The sequence below is a fragment of the Triticum aestivum genome, chromosome 1D (genome assembly GCF_018294505.1).
Source record: "Triticum aestivum cultivar Chinese Spring chromosome 1D, IWGSC CS RefSeq v2.1, whole genome shotgun sequence".
NCBI lineage: Eukaryota > Viridiplantae > Streptophyta > Magnoliopsida > Poales > Poaceae > Triticum > Triticum aestivum.
Genome location: NC_057796.1, coordinates 496965846 through 496983797, shown reverse-complemented (window position 1 = coordinate 496983797; position 17952 = coordinate 496965846). Strand labels below are relative to the sequence as shown.

At 42.8% G+C, this 17952-nt stretch overlaps 1 non-coding gene across 1 annotated transcript; it reads left to right on the top strand.

The window, feature by feature from the left end:
* The first annotated feature begins 1160 nt into the window (after positions 1-1160).
* On the top strand, positions 1161-1233 carry TRNAK-UUU (transfer RNA lysine (anticodon UUU)). Its single transcript has one exon. It is a non-coding gene; the product is annotated as a tRNA-Lys (tRNA).
* The last annotated feature ends 16719 nt before the right edge of the window (positions 1234-17952 follow it).

Below are 17952 nucleotides of genomic sequence, written 5' to 3'. Positions count from 1 at the left end.
CGGGGGGCTTTCGTAAATTCCATTCTGTAGCCGAACTAGCCCCTGGATCAGCTCTCATAGTGGGAGAATCAGAGTCAAGTTAGGCGCAAAAGAGGGGGTTGACATCATTCGTCGTGATTGGATCAATCAGACTCCCCCACAGGAAATGCCAAGGGGCGCCCTTTCTCATTATCATCTACCGCCCATTTCTTCATCATCTGCTGCTGCCTTAAGTGCGTAAAGTAGGCTCAGCTTCTTAGGTTTCTAAATATCTTGTAGTAGCCGAAGGTAGTCCAGTCCGCTTGTTAGATTGAATTGAATCTTATATAACCTACGTAGCTAAAGAGAAAATCATAATAGTCTAAGTGGACCTCTCAAAGGTATAAATAAGTAGACATTAGTCTTACTGGTTCGGTCTTTTTCTTTTTTTGTTATGATGCCCACATTTCATACTTCTCAATTCTTATTTATTCAAGGGTTCGTATGTACTGAGTGACTCTAGGTCTATTCAGATGCAGCTTCAAGAGAGCTTTATTCGGCCTTTGTATGACCGTCTTCCCTTCCTGTCTATCTCCTTCGGTCAGGTAGTTCTGCTTCCGATGCCGGAGGAGCAGGGTGGGATAGAAGGGTAGTTTCTGAGTTCGAGATGTCTGAGCTTGGAGGTTCCGCTTCTCTAATGTGATAATAAAGCAACAAGCAACGCCGCTCCCGTGCGCTCATCCCTTGCTTGTTCTTGAGCGCTAGTCATTCATCCCTAGCTGGGTTCTTGGGATATCTTGATTCTCTTTATGATGATGTAAGGGTCGGCAACAATGAATAAGGAATCGATCGGAAGTTCGCGCCAATCGATCTTCTGTAGGAGTAGGAGGTAGCGCGAATCCCCTCTTTCTTCGTTTAGAAGAGTGCTGGACCTCCACAACGTCAAACCATAGAACACAGCTCCTTTCGGTCGAACCCTAGGAAAGACGACTTTACCTTTTTCGTAGATAGTCTGAGTTCGAGCTACTGTAGTCTCCCCCGTTGACCTTCTTTTTTAGATAGAATCCTCAATGAGTGGAAAGGACTCCCAGACTTGCTCCACAGTACTATACCATACAGAGCCGCGCCCTTGTGATATGATAAGAAGAAAAGGGGCCAGGCCGCCCTCTTTTCTTTTCCGCACCAAGCCTTCTTGTAAAATCGGGTGTATAGCTCAGTTGGTAGAGCATTGGGCTTTTAACCTAATGGTCGCAGGTTCAAGTCCTGCTATACCCAAAACAAAAAAAACCACTCTTGTATTCGTAAGGATGCATAGTAGCCTTCAAAGAGCACTCTTTGGCCTTGAGAAAAGCCCCTTTCTCATCAACATCTCGACTTCGCTCGTTGTTTGAGGTCAGTATAAAGGAGATCAGATCTGTCCCGGGAATCGAAGGATACAGAAATATGGAATCGAGCACAGATTATAGGAAACAAGCAAACAGAACAGGTTGGATCCCATCTTTAACTGCACAGAGCAGCAGCCTACTATTGATTGATGATCTTACCTTCCTGAGAGTCGAGGAACAGCAGATGAGATAGCCGAAAGGGGGGACCCCGGGTAATAGGTTTCCTTTTCCGGTTTAGGCTTGAGAGAAATCAGGAACTGAACTGAGCACTCCACAAGTATGGATTGGATTGGATTGTTTCATTCTGATACCAACTTTCATGCTGGAAGATAAGGTTGCCATACTGGGAAAGGGGGAAAGGAAATAGGATCCCCTCTCTTCTCTACAGGAATGAACTTCTCCTCGCCGACCACTGGCACTATACTTAGGTTAGGCGCAATAGGTGACTTAGGTTGGGTTGTCTGGATCAATCCTACAACGAATAGCTCTCTTTCCTTTTAATGGAACACTCACTAGATTCTGCTAAATAAGGATAACTGCAAAGATAAGCCGGGTCATCCGAAAATCAAGGAAATATTTCCTGGATTTTCTGCATGGCATATTTCCTATCATTTCACAACCTACTTTTTTTCTTAGTTAGATACTATAGCACCTTCCCTTCATGGGGAGATGTTTATATACCATCTAAATTCATTCATTCATTCATTACTTACTTGCTCTTCTTTCCCAGTGATCGGAATAGGGATTTCCATGGATTGTAGGCCCTCGATTGTAATGATGGTATCAATGAAAGATGAAATAACATGATACTATTTAAAGCAATGGTTGATAGAGCGAGGTCTAACCTTGATTGGGTAGACCGAGAAGCAAACCACTAAGCAACTGGACTGCAGCCCCGAGAAAACAAGCAGTTCGGAAAAGCAAGTCAGGAATACGGTGGCGATGCAGCAACGATACGCATTCCCGCAAGGGGTAGTGAAAAGCCATTAGGGGGAAGAGATAGGTTTCTTATTCTAAGCCAAATTACTATACCATAAGGAGATTACCATTATGAGATGACACTTGAGAGGGCACTTTAAAGTGATTGAACCCACTTTCCATGTTAGTTTAAGCAACAATATCGCTAGGGACCAAAGTAGTGAAAACGGCAGCTCCATTTTCCAAAACTTTCTGTCTCATAAGACTGTGAAACCACACAATTTGACATTCCCCTTGGGAAATAGGGAAAAACAGGCCCCGGATTCCGATAACTTATGTCTCGCCTAGTGGAAAAGTACACAATTGACTAAGAAGATTGGAAGGTGGTACGAAAATACTCATCGGGTCTTTCGTTCCAGCAGTCATGATATAGCTTCTAGCTTTGACCGCTCTTAAGGTGCCCGCACTCTTGGCTTGAATCGCCGACTTGTGTTTCGGTTTAACCGAAAAGCAGAATCCTATCATTTCACTACTCGACAGAGGCTCCTCATTCATCCATCGGATAGGACGCCCCATCTATGGACCAAGAGAACGAGATATTTACTTTTTTTACATCTGTAACTACATTCTCACATTTCTTTTTTGATCTCATGACTTTTTATGCGATCGGAAAACGAATGAGATCAGAAAGATAGGCGGACGACTTGACCATAAGGTCGGATGTTTCCGTGAGCAGTAAGCAGCGGATCTCCCCTTTTTGGGGGAAAGCTGGTGGCCCTTTTGGCGTGTTAATTCTTTCGACGGGGCGGCCTTCTTCGTTCGGTAGATCCGGTCGAGGTGGTTTTCGTTTACCAGCGCGTAGGTGGTCTAAGTTCCTATGACCGAGTCTTTCTGGCCCCTGTGAACATATTTTCTTAATGTATTAAAGAGGGCCTCTCTAACCGGTGAAAAGTGGTAGGTGTCCACTAACGGCTATTCCTGGCTCGGCTCCGATAACGCAATTCCGGGAGGAGTCGGTAGTTGGGCACTGGATCCCTTCGGACCTGGAGAACGTGTGACACTGGGTCGGGGTTTGGTGAACCAACAGGTCGCTCCTTTAGTTGAAGTATCGGGCCCCTTTTTCGTTGCCTAGGTTACACCTTCGGAATACCCCAGACGGGGATTTCGCTCTATTCCCCCCAATCTTCACTTTACGCCACGCCGACTCTCCGTCGTGGAATTAGACCAAGGGTCGAAGACCCATACCATAGGACCCCGTCTCCCGTATCTTATCTTTCGCGCGTAGGAGATCGAGACACAGCCTTAGGGCTATGGGGAAAGTGGATCGATTGCCCTAGAATTACAACTACGTAGAGGGTCTCTACAAGTCTATAAATAAGTTCCCAAAAATTGATCGGTAGTAGTCCGGTCGCACCCGAACAATAATATTCCAGAGGGAAATGCACCTAAGATCAAATATTTTGAGCCGGCTTCCGTGGAAAATTCAGACTTTCTTTTTGATGCTGCGATCACATAAAAACATAAACTTTGAAGCTCAATAGCTAAATACATGGCAATTAAATCATGAGCCGGGATCATTAAGAGCATACTGCGAGTAGGAAGTGGAATTAATACAATGAATTCAGAAGCATCAAACCTCTCTTTTTCGAAAAAATCGAAACACATCGAAATGGTACCAGCCGTACTTAATAATAGAAGGATTTGGCAGAAATATGTAAAATTGTCCCTCCTAAAAAAATTATTCCAGAATAAATGGGCAATAGTTAGGAGAGGTGCGCCAGCGGCGAGCAGAAGCAAGGTTATTAGATACCGAAGGAAAGCCCGGCCAGAACCACACGTGCAAGTTTCCCTGCATGTGGCTCGTCCGTGATAACTTCTTCGGATTTGCGTGAACTAGCGGACCGATCACTAAGTGGTTAGTACCTCCAGCATGAGCGAACCTTTTCAGAACTGGTTAGGAATGGGCGCCACTATCCCAGCCCGGATCCAGCCAGGTTCTATTGATCATGTCCCCTTCCCAACAGTTGTATCTTGTCTTGGGGCGTCTTTCTTTGGCTTTACTATCAAGCCAGACGCGGCGCCCTTTCGCATTATCATCTACCGCCCTTTCTTTCCTCCCGTCCCTTCACGCATGAAGATCGTCGTATGTATGTTCGACTTCGGTTGCCGGTGCAATAGAATTGGCGGGAGTATATTATGGCAGGATCAGTCACCTGGGCAAACCAAAACCCTCCTCCAAGAAGAATTGTGCTATGCCCCCCCCCGATATCCCTATAGAGCGAAAGAGCTGCCTGGTGATCCCTAGGTTGCAGCACGTCCAGTCGTTAACTCCTCGCTAGCTGCCGCCGTTTCTAGGACCGACCGACGCCTCACCTGCATGCACAGGTACCTACGTAGTGTAGTGTCGGTCGCACATTCATAATAGCGTTCGGACTCATGTGCCTTCCTGAACCAGGGGAGTTCCCTTGCTCCTGCTGCGTACGATTAGCCGGCCTTGCGGCGGCAAAAGGATTAGGACGTCCCCTCATGCTAAGGTTCCCTGCGGTCCGGCCGCATTAGGTTAGGGAGCTGGGCGATAATAGCTCCTCCGCATCCCAAGCGCGCTGCCCTCCTAGGCGCGCAACACTAAGTAATCCAAGCCAACCCACATTACTAACTAACGGTGGATAATCATCTTTCTTAGAGGTACTAAATACAACTCCATGAATGAGCAAAATGAAGGTTGCGTTAATGATAAAGATCTCTGGGGAAACCGCTAAAAAAAGATTGAACATGTGGTTCCGAGTTTCGATAACTTCTTCTACTTTCATTTCCTCCGTCTTCCAAATCGCAGAGTTAATTCAAAAGCCTAGGTGTTATTACTGAGCTGCTGCTCTTTTTTCTCTAATTCCCTTCTAAGATCCTCCGACTACTCCTCCTTATCCTACTCACTCGAAGTTTCGTTGGTCATTTATTGTTTTTTTAGCCTCTTTGACAAAGTTAGTAAGAAGAAAAACCTCGATCTTCAGTACACTTCACACCCACACAATCTCTATTTGAAACTAACACTCCATTTCCAGATAGCGAGCGATCGCTCAGCAATGATACCGCGCCGGACGAAGTACCTATCCCCGGGGACCACGCTTTTTTACTTGTTTCCTTTTTTTTTCTTTCTATACGAAATTAAGACGATTTCGTTTGTGTTCATGTTGGCGATTTCAGATGTGAATGAGGCCGGTCGTCTCCCCTTCCTACGGGTTCCCCAGTGACACATCAACCACGCCCCTTCCTTTTCTCCGATCATAAATAACCTGATCTCTTTCTTTCTAATTCATCCCCTTCTTTCTAATTCAAAAAAGAAAGGGGGGGGGCGGTAAGGCAGGCTCGCAACTTACAAAGGGCACTCGCTGCTCGCAGGCCTGCTCTTTCTATTATGATTTCTATGTCTATGAAAGCTCCTTTGACTCCAGCCCCATAAGCTATTCTTTCACCTGCACCAGCTCTTGGTCTTTGTCCAGGACAAAGATATCGCAATAGTGGAATAAGGAAGTGCAAGTTGGCGATCGAAGCAAAGGAAAGATCAAGCCGAAGAGGATACCTGGGGCCATCTAAGACGGCTGTAGTAAATAGCTTACACGACTGATCAGGCTCATCAACCTATGGAACCTCACGCTATGTTGCTATGATTCTTTTATCACGAAAGCATGTCGGGCGAAGGAATAAAACGCGTACAACACTAGCAAGAAGAGACTTGCCAAAGAATTCGATGCCTCACAGGATCCTGCAAAAGCGGAGTCCAAAAAAGCACGAGTCGGGTCGGCGGTTTCAGATTCAGATAGTTCAGTTCAATCATCATCTGACACCTTTCGGTGCCATTCCTTTTGAAACAGGCGTTTCTTTTGTAAAAGAATTCGATGCCCCTGCGAAAAACCGAGTCAAGAAAGAGGTAAGGGCCGGGTCAGAGGCGGAACAGACATTCAAAGCAACCGAACCATAGATCCAGCTTTGCAGGACAAGCATAACGAAAGTAAGCATTTGGCCAGACATTCAAATAAACCCTATATCTAGAAATCCATCATCCCTGTCTGAACGGTCTAAGCATCATATCTTTTTCTTTTCACTTCCGCTGCATCGTCCGGACATCAGAAATAGCTGCATTAGCAGCATCTCGCTACAACTCCCTTGGCAACCCTAGCACCAACAGGAACAACTCAGTTCAAGCTAGCAACAACTAACAATTTCTACTTCCTCGAACAAGAGCTTGCTTTTAGTTCACGTTAGCTACATTCGTTTTAATAGAAAGATGGGAAAGGCTAGGTTAGCAGAAGACTATGCTTGTGCCACAAACTTATTGCTTCGGAGAAGCATTTCTTCAATGAATCTTACTCAGTACAGTATTCATAAGGGACCTGTATCTAAATATTCTGTTCTAACATTCCAATTTTGGTTGGAAGTTTCTCAAATGAAAGAGCACAACCCTTTCCATCACTTCTCTACATACTGGCATTCGGAGCTAGGAGCAGAGAAGAGAAGTCAATCGGAAGAATCGTAAAAGCCTGGAGCTCAAACATTGCGTTCTACACTTTACTTTTGTTTTGTATCTCTGAAACAGGAGTGAAAAGAAATCAGCTCATCCACCGCTAACTAAACAGGGCGAAACTAGCTCTTCTTTGGTTTCCCTGGGTCCAAGTTGGGGCAAAACCTGCTCTTTTCCCGAAAAAAGTCTATCGTACTAGGTGGCGCGACACGCGACATAGGTAGTAAAGTAGTGATTTTGGGCCCAATTCATACTTATTTTTTGATTGGAATTCTTATCCTAGCTCGGCCTACTCGCGAGATGTTAGCCTTCAGCCTGATTACATAAAGCATAGCACTTCTGATCGATTTGAATATTCCATTCCCTATTTCCTTGAGCGCTTTCACCATTAACCCATGGGTGCCAAGACCATCCCCCCGGCTCTTTCTTCTTCTACTTCATATAATAGAACACAAGGATCGAACCTACTTTGCTTTAAGTCTGTTTACTTTTTAACGCCGTCTACGGAGAGACAAGATGAGAGAGGAGAGAGGAAGCTGAACGACAAGAGCTGACGAAGTCCAATCAAGCTGAGGCCTGGAAAGAGTTAAGAAAAAACACCTTCTACCTGCATTCATGGGTGCTCAACGATAGATTCCACATCAAGATAGGCAAAGCGGGATACAGCTCGTTTATTACCTCAAAGAAAACAAGAAACAGGTCTTTTCTAATCACGGAACACGAGAATAGCATGCACGGGAGAAGGATTTAGGGAAAGGTACACGATGATTTTTCGGAGTCTATAGGGGAAGATTCCACCAGCCCCAATTGCTTTGGGTGAGAGATCGAACCTCCACTCGTTTCTGGTTTCTGCTTTCTCCCTAGGGAAAGAAGATATGATACTTTTCGAAGAATGCAATCCCCGCATTCCGGCCCTGCTCTGCAAATCAACATCTGAAGATCTACGGGTCACCATAGTCTTCTGATCCACTAATAAGATTCCGCGCTCGAGATGATGTGATCTGAACGAAAAGATAGATACATCCGAGCTGCCCAAGGATATGGTCTGGGTACCGATCTGCTAGGATAAGGGGGAGATCCTAGTACTCAAAAGGCTGGGTAAATTTCGAAATTAAGCGGAGGAAATCCACCAATAAGAGAGTAATAGAAAATACTGTTATCATGAAGAAATTCTTTCAATCCATTAAGAAGATACTTAATTCGTTATACAATAGAGACGGGGAAAAAGATGATGATAAAAAACTCCACAATAATAAGAAATCCAAGAAAAAGATATAACGGATGAGGAAGGAGCTAAAGAACCTATCAACAATGATGCATCTAGTGGCAGTAATGATGCATCTACTTCTACTTCCCCTAACCCTAATGATGGTTCTAGTTCCACTAATGATGGAACAAATCCAAGTGTGAAAACTAGTGCACCTAAGCACGACGATCATGGTATAATCCACCATTTTATATGGGGTGGTGGTAGTTCAAACGGTGGAGATAGTTCCAACAGTGGTTGGACTTCCTACTTGAATTCACCTATTGATAGATTTGTGAAAAATCGAAAAACATTTACCAATTTAGATCAAAGAGGTCTAAATGGTTTATTGCCAAAATAATAGGGTTTATAGGTCCAACAACAATTGTGCTTCCATTCTTTTATAACAGTTGGATGCTGAGGATAGGTTTGTTTTCCATGTTTGTTAGAGAGCCACACGACTTCCAAATAGGAGTTAGCGTACGACCATATACCACGTTTCACAATTATGGAACTCTAGTTATGGAATATGTATATATAAAATATTTGTTCCACGCTCAGGTAGGCTGGCGACAATATAAATGTATATATTTGATAAGTTTAAAGAAATAAATGATTCGCTAGGTTTGTTTTTTATCGATAATATTTACTTAAGGGATACTTTTGACGTTATTCAGTGATTCTCACATAGCGGTCTTGGTTTGAAATCCCTTTTGAAACGTGAAATCATAAACAAGTTGGTTGAAGTAGTAATACCATTTTCTGATGAGAATTCTAAGTCGTATGTGTACGGTTATTTTGCTTTTCTAGTATACGCAGGGTTATTTTGTACTGTCTGGTATAAGTATATACCTTGGGATCCATATATAAAACCTGCTGATTTAGCTCCACCATCACTGGATGTATTTAACACCTATCATGCCGATGTCGTGGGTTATAAGAAGGTCACATACCTGATTACTAAGGACATTGTCCAAACAAACTATGGTAGACACCTTTAAACAGCCATCATTTAACGAAGTAGTAAATTCGAATGACTACAACCTTGATCAATCTGATCACAAAGTGAGTTTTTCATGCTTATGCACTGGTATCATGGTTTCTATGTTGTTAGTAACAAAAACACTTCTTCCACATTAAACAGTACTGCATAGATACAAGTTTAGCACAATGAATTTCTGAGTTATTTCACACAAGGAATTTACAAGCTAATGAAAATCAATAGATTTATAGGATATCTATCTAAATACGGCTCCTATCGTTTAAGGTTAGTAAATACATACTAGGAAATGCTCTTCAGGGATACCAGAACTGGAAGATCCTGTCAAGGGGAAACAGGACCTTAATAAGCGCCATCCCGAGACTTGGACTCGAGGGATGGTAAGATCAATAGGAGAAGGAGATATGATACAATTACTATGATCAGGATACCTTATATGAGCCATACTTATCCAGGGAATCAATCGCGTGAGGGTGTTGTTGATAGAGGGAGCTCTGGCCAGGAGAGGCTAGAGCGAGTGATAGCAACGGAAAGGTAAGATCAAGAAGGAAACAAGGCTTAAGAGGACCCTAATGCACCAATACTTTAGGCATTCCAACTTCCAATACATACTTATCATGGAATGAAATCCAAGAGGAGCAAGCATATCACTGAGAATAGCTAGCTGAAATCAAGGATGCTATCACAATATTCAATGGAATCGTTACATCGGAATAAGATAGACCCGCTTCGATGTTGTATTCAGTATGTCAGCTAGGAGCCAGAACTCACTATGCCATAGTCATACAATCAACCTGTGTATTAACAGCAATATCTAGACAGGCAGGATGGATTAATTATATTGATGGCCAAGATAAGGTGCTCAAAGGGGAAGCACTCTTCATCAAGTAATGACCCCTGGGGGCGGGTACTGCGAAAAGAAAGCAACGCATAAGCTCTTGTTCCTGATACGGTTCGAAAGTAGTGCAAAGAAAAGCGGTACTTCGGTCGGAAAGAAAGCTGCAGGAGGGTTAGTGCTAAAATCTTCTTGTTCGGATGGTTGAGAGAAGGAGGTGTGTCCTGTGGCGGATACACCGATTGATCGAGACGCCTCAAGGCCACCGGAGGGAGAAATAGTGATAGCAACGCTTACAAGGAATGCTGGGATAAGTTGGGAAGAAGGCAAAGATACTGGCGACTAGATCCTTGTGGCAGATTGGAAGATACCGATATCTCTATTTCAATTTGTTGATTGATGGTTTAAGGAAATGGCAGTGGTCCAAATCTTGCACATTTACTGTTACTTCTATGTATAAGTTCCTTGCTCAGGTGTGGCCCAGCTTTCATATCTTATTGGGATAGCTACATTGCCCTGGCCGGGTATTGCGAAGGAAGGAAACACCTTGTCCGAGTCAGGCGATGCTAAAGGATGGATTAAAAAACTCATGGATGCTATCTCTGTTATTGCTGCTTAATGCCCTATTTATACCGATCTAGCTTATAGCTGGGATTTCTAGAAAGATAAGCTGATGCAGCCCTCAGGGATGGAGTGCCTAAACTAACCTTCCTGAACAGAAGTAGCAGAGGTAGAAGATATGTAAATCGTACCATCAAGGGGAAATGCACTATTGTTATGCTTGGGCCAGGTTAGCTGATCAAGGGAATATTCCTATCGGAAGAACAATCAGAAAATAAGGAGATAGTCAGTTGGCACTTTTCACACAAGAACCGCTTTTCGTATTAAGCACGGGAGTCGTAAGGAAAGACCTCTGCGTAGCTATCAGAACGAATTAATGAACGAAATAAACGAATTCCGGTGAAACCAAGGCGAATTTATGAGCCAGCAGTGGGAAAAAGATGCCAAGTATTGAGATGCAACATTATGAATGGTGCGATCCGAAGTCTTACTATTTACTCAAAATTGACTCAAATGGTTGACTGAACTTCATAGAGGACTAATAGCGCACCACCTTCTGATACGCCATTAGAGTTGAAACTACTAATGGCGCACCTGGCGCAGAGTGCGCCATTAGTATCAATTTTTTTTAACTAGTGCGCCTGTCCAAACATACTAATGGCGCATCCAGACACAGTGCGCCATTACTAGTTGTAACTAGTAATGGCGCACCTGCCGGAAAGTGCGGCACTAATGTTGTTTTTTCTATTATATTTTTTATTCCCTTTTTGCAAAACTACTAATGGCGCACTTTTCCACCATTAGTATGTTTTTTTTTGCAAAACTACTAATGGCGCACCTTTTGGTGGTGCGCCATTAGTAACCTGGATTACTAATGGCGCATTTAGAGTTGGTGCGCCATTAGTAAGTGGGCAGCAACAAGATATTTTGGACAGCCTCTCCTACCCACACTCACTTTCTCCCCACTTCATTCTCTCCACCTCCTCCTTGTCTCGGGTGCCTCCTCTTTTTCACCTCATTTCCACCATAGATTCATTCAATTTAAGTGGTTAAATTACCTTGTTTTGATAGGTAAGTAAGGGGGGAAGCTATATTTATGTTGTTCTCCCTACAACAATGTGCACATGCACTTTTTATGGCCTAGCTAGATCTATGTATGTTCGTGGTGTTGCATATGTTTGTGGTGTTGCATATGTGTTTGTGTTTGGAGGTGTACCGGTATTTGAAATGCGATAGTTGCCAATATTTTGCCGGAATGTTGATTCATTTCCGTTTCGGCGAGAATTTTGGCATTAAGCATTCTTTTTGGTCCTATTTTTAGGGAAAGTCATGCCAAATTTTTTCTTGGTTCTAAAATATCGTTTTGCTCTACCCCGCAGGCGACCATGGTCCGCATGATGACCGAAGGCATCGTGAATAGGTTTTTGAGGTCCGCGAAGGCCGAGATGCTTCAAAAGAACGAGACGGAGATAAGATGTCCGTGTCGAAGATGCAAGCTGAAGAGCCTTATTGCGGACCCGGAATCCGGGCAGGTGCGGGACCACCTGCTCTTGCGTGGTTTCATGGATGGCTATCGGTGGCAAGGTGATGAAGATGACTACAAAGTCGTCCATGGGGGCCGGGCAAGAAATGAGGAAGGGCAGCAAGACAACCACCGCGGCTCGGGCGGGCGAGAAGACGAAGAATCCCCAGGAGATGATCACGACGGTGATGCTGTACACAGTCATGATGTAGAAGATGCAGGACATGATGATGAGGAAGATGCCGGAGCAGACGACGGGCATGATCATGAAGATGATGACGCCGGCGGAGCAGACGACGTTGGACCATCGATGGGCTGGGTGCAGGACCCTCATATTCAAGAGCTGCTTCTCAAGCAGACGGATAACGCAAGAGCTGCCGCCCGAGAGAAAGCCAAGATGGATCAACTTGAGTTAGACGCGGTTACTCCATTGTATGAAGGATGCAGGCCCGAGGATACCCGCCTGAAAGTAACGCTCATGGCTCTGGAGATGAAGGTAAAACACAAAATGACCGACGCATGCTTCGACGAGAACATGTCATTCTGGCACGAACATCTTCCCAAGGGGAACAAGTGCCCGACCAGTTTGGAGGAGGCGAAGAAAATCGTGTGTCCTCTGGATTTACCGCATGTGAAATACCATGTATGCATGAACAATTGCATCATTTATCGGGACGAGCACGCGGAGTCTACCATATGTCCGGTGTGCGGCGTCACTCGATACAAGAAGAGGAAGAAAGCTCCTCGAAAAGTGGTGTGGTACTTTCCGATCACTCCTCGTCTGCAGCGGTATTTCGCGGACCCTAAGGTAGCAAAGCTCCTGCGTTGGCACGTGGATAGGGAGGAGAAGAAGCGAGAAGATGACGCAAATGATCCGTTGACGGAGACGCAGGCCACGGCGTCCACCCCCTTGGCGCGCAGCTCCCCCGCCCTGGCTACGAACCCCGGGAGGTGCCTCTGGGTGCAGGTGGTCGTGAACGCGCCCTGGACTACGAACATGACCACATTCTTTCCCGCGGTGAGGTCGCGGACCGTCACCGTCTTCAGCTCGCCGTCGGGGGAGTCGAAGTAGGAGAGCGTCGCGTCGGGGAGCCGGTTGCCGACCGCGATGGTCGTTGCAGCGGCCGGGGACGCGGCCGCGGAGGGGCCCCGCGGGCGCTAGGCGGCGGGAGGCGAAGGAGAGGGAGGAGGAGGGGGCGCGCGAGAGGAGGGCGTGCCTGGCCCCCGCGGCGGCGGCGGTGGCCGAGAGGGTGGCGCGGGGAAGGGGAAGGCAATGGGGAGTCGTCTTAAAAGGCGAGGACGGCCATGCCAACATCAATGGCAGTGGCGCACGAGCTCGTCACCGCCGGTGGTCTCCATGCACTCGCATGCGCGTGGTGCCAGTCGGTGGTGGTGCACGCCACCACCCGAGCCTGGGCCAGAGCTCTACTTGTTCGCCGTTGTGCTGCGGTCAAAAGAGCTGATGCCGGTGTGCTGCTCTGCTGCTGGTAAGGTGTTTGAGGAAATGCCAACAAGAAGGAGAAGAGGAGGAAGCAGAAGGTTGGTGCTGCGGTCAAAAGAGCTAATCCCGTATGCAGTTCCCTTTGTCCATCGGTATTTTACTTGCCCGAGATTCGATCGTTGGTATCTCCATACCTAGTTCAATCTCGTTACCGGCAAGTCTCTTTAATCGTTCTGCAATACAAGATCCCGTGGCTAACTCCTTAATCACACTGCTTGCAAGCTCATTGTGATGCCGTATTACCGAGTGGGCCCCAAGATACCTCTCCGTCATACGGAGTGACAAATCCCAGTCTTGATCCATGCCAACTCAACAGACACCCTCGGAGATACGTGTAGAGCATCTTTATAGTCACCTAGTTACGTTACGACTTTTGATACACACAAGGTACTCCTCCGGTGTCAGTGAGTTGCATGATCTCATGGTCATATGAACAGATACTTGACATGCAGAAAATGATAGCAATAAACTTGATACGATCATAGGCTACGCTTATAGTTTGGGTCTTGTCCATCACATCATTCTCCTAATGATGTGATCCGGTAGGAGGACAACGTATATGACCACAATGAAATTGCAATGTGTACGACGTCTTCGCTATGATATAGAACTGAAAGAATTGGTTGGGCAGAGAAATTAAAATCAAGACCATGATTTTGAATTGGAGTCGTATGCATTTATAATTTGTGTTTTTATGAGAGTATTGTTCTCATATTACGGTCACGGTGTATTTGTTTATTTCGGTACGTCTCACACTGAGAAAAAAGTAATATTTATTTATTGGATATCTTTAGATGGTTGCTAGTCTCAGATGTGGGTAGAAGTGCATTTTTTTAATTTGTATATGGCCCCACATGTGAATTCACCACCAACTCCAGTCTTTATAAGTAGGAAAGATATAGCAGGGCATGGTTACCCTATGGGTCATCGATTGCACAATTTCCGTGGATTCCGAGGGTGTTAACATAATTGAATTGGTATGAACAATTATGGTTTTCATACCAAAGTAAACGGTGATTTCAAAGACAAAGAGGTTATCTCATATGTCCAATTTACCATTCTCATCGATTACGTGGATATATGATATAATTCACGTTATATATATTGTGCAAAGTAACGGGTGCACGCTATCCTAAACTTTAGAGTTTTGTCTACAAGTTGCCAGCCTACAAAGATTTAGCCGATGAGTCATAAAGCTTGTATTATTCATCAATTAATTGCGTGTGTGCTAGTTCCCGGATATAGTTGCAATGTTCTGGATACAAGCAGATTTTCGTGATTATCATGATTCTTTCTGTGTTGGTCCACGAAACATGGTATGCACAAAATATTATAAGCTTTCAAATATTATTCTTCTATGTTTTTTGTTGATTTCTCATTTATCATAAATTCCATCCTTTACTTCGCATGGGAGAGAGAGCCACCGGAACTGAGCCTTTTTCTTGCCCAGTGCGAGTTGTAATTTCATAAAAAGAATATTTATTGCTTCGAGTAAAAAATCAGTTCATTTCTTATGATTTTTACTTGTTTCTACTGCTAGTGGTCCGAAGTTCATGTGAAGGAATGGATACTAGTTCCCCGCAAAAAAAAGGAATGGATACTAGCACATTTAGAAATATGTGGGCTAAGTATTTTTATTTTAAATTAGGTTATAATAAAAATGAATTTCTAGGTTAGAATTATTTCATACTTCGCGGATGCTTTCTATTGTAATTTCAATATTCCGAAGCTGTAGAATAATTGTACAAAAAGATATGCAACATGTATTAAATTGTGGTACCCTGGGATTAAATCTGTTGCGGATGTTGACGTGGGTGGCGTTATGTTTCGCTTTAAGCGAGGCAGATTCCCGCCTCGCCGACAACTTCACTGTATTGGGCCAGGCCCAAGAGGGAACGAGATCTAGCGAGCATATAACAAATCTATGCACAGTTAAACAAAACGTACGCATAATATTTTCAATTTTATTTTCCACCCATTTTTATTTTCATTCTTAAAAGTGTTATAACAGATATATTTCAAAAACAATTATCAAATATTCACCATTTGAAAAAAGGTTCCTGCAGAATTGTTCGTACAACTAATAATAATTATTTAAAGAAATGTTCATATTTGAGAAATTATTCATGGAATTTAAATAAAAATGTATGTAGCACTTAAAAACATGTTTTGATGACAATCAAGAAATATTCAAACGTTTAAAACTTGTTCTTAACAATATTTTAAAAAGTGCATGAAATTTATAAGAACTGTTCATTCAATTGCTGAAAACATGTTCGTGACATATCGAAAATGTTCACCATGTATAAGGAAATGATCGTAATGTATCATTAATTTTTCACTGTGTAACATAAAGTTGTTCAACATATATTAAACAATGTAAAACACGCATTGGAAAAATGTTTAACATATATCTGATGTTGTTAATGTGTATTAAAAACATTAAGTTTTGTCCGAAATATTAAACATCTCTCTGAAAATATATTTAACATGTAGTAAATAAATGTTCAATGTGTATTCAAAAGGTAATCAACGTGTGTGTGAGAAATGTTTAACATGTATTAATAAATTGTTCAATGTGTCTTTGAGAAAAATAAGAATAAAAGAACAAGGAAAACTAAAAAAGGGGGAACACAACAGACAAACCAAGTACGAAAAACTGATAAACCATTAAATTGGTAAAAAAACATGAAAAAAAGGAAAAACCCAGACTAAGCCTTTCCAAAACCATGCAGAAGTCCGTAGAACTGTACCGCACAAAGTGTTCGCCTCCTTGATAATGGGAATCGGTCCCTATAGCATCGTCAAAGGCGAATGCTTGTTCGGGAACACAATAGGGCGTGTATTTGTCTCGCTTATAGCGAGATAGAGATATGCCCTGTCTTAGGGAGCATCGTATGTGCGGTAGCCTGGTAGTATTAATTTACTAGTTTAGTTTGTTTCATATTTTTCATTTTTCCTAAAGACATATATGCCAAAAAATAATTTAGTGAACCTACTTAAATAACTAAAATATGTTCCATGCAAATAAGATAAAATATTAATGCAGTGTAACTATTTTGTTACCTCAGTTTTTGAAAAAATGTTGATACTATTAAAAAAATTGTGTGACATTAAAAAGCATTCACATTTTAAAAAATGTCTATGAGTTTTCATTAAAAATGTTCTCTAAAATTCAAATTAGTGTACATTGCATGGGTTTTGAAAATATGCACAGGCCATTTATAAAAAAACGTTTATGCAATGTAGAAAATTTTGCATAGTAAAAAAATGTTTTCCTTCCATAAAACATATATTTTGACGTGTGGTTGAAAAATGTTTAATATATATTCAATTCTTTTTTTACAAAAACAAATAGAATATATGTTAAGCATTCGATCAATTAAGTATGTATTTGAAAAGTCTAAGACTTGTATAAATAGGTGTTAACCATCCTGTCGAGGACATTTAGGAGGAAGTAAGTTGGCCAGTACGGGTTTTATTGCAACGACACGACGGATCGTCCTCCCCTATCATGCATGCATGACCCTCCCTGCAGCCAGAGTCAACCTGCCACGTACGTACCTAGCACGTATACAAGTCTTCTTTCTTTATTCTTCTTCTTCCAATGTATGCATGCATCTATCTCGATCGATCGTCCACACGCAAGCTACATATGTATGGTCGTGATATTACCAAGTATGTCCACCCACCGGTGCATGTATGTAAGTAGTATACAGTGCCAAGTTCTAATGTAAGATATGCAAGTTCCAAGATTCGTAAGAACCAAATTGTACCATCAAAATAATGATTGTTTCGTAATATCCAAAGATCTCATGTGTAGTATTACACATACTAAGTCATAAAACATACATTGTCTTCTCTTTTTTCTAATATAGCAAGGCATGGTTACCCTATGGGTCATCAACTAGACAATTTTTGTGGATTCCGAGTGTCTTAACACAGTTGAATTGTCATCAAGAGCTATGGTTTCCATACCCAAGTATCCGGTGATTTCAAGGACAAAGAGGCTATCTCCTCATATGTCCAATTTATCATTTTCACCAATTACGTTGATGGATGATATAGTTCACGTGATATATTTTGTGCAAAGTAACGAGTGCACGCTATCATAAACTTTTAGAGTTTTGTCGACAAGTTGTAGGTCTACTAAGATTTTGCCGATGAGTCATAAAGCTTGTATTTTTCATCAATTAATTGCATGTTTGCTAGCTCCTGTGTATAGATGTAACATTCTAGATCCAAACATATGTTCGTGATTATCATGACTCGTTCTATGTTGGTCGACAAAACATGGTGTGAACGAAATATTCTATGCTTTGGAAAGTTAGTCTTCTATGTTCTTTATCTTTGTTTTCATTATCACAAATTACATCCTTTACTTGCATGGGAGAGCGGGCATCTTTCAAACCTATTGCGGGTTTTAATTTCCTAAAAAGAATCTCTATAACTTCGAGTAATTTTTTCGATTCATGTCTTGTGCTTTTTTACTTATTCCTGCATCTAGTGG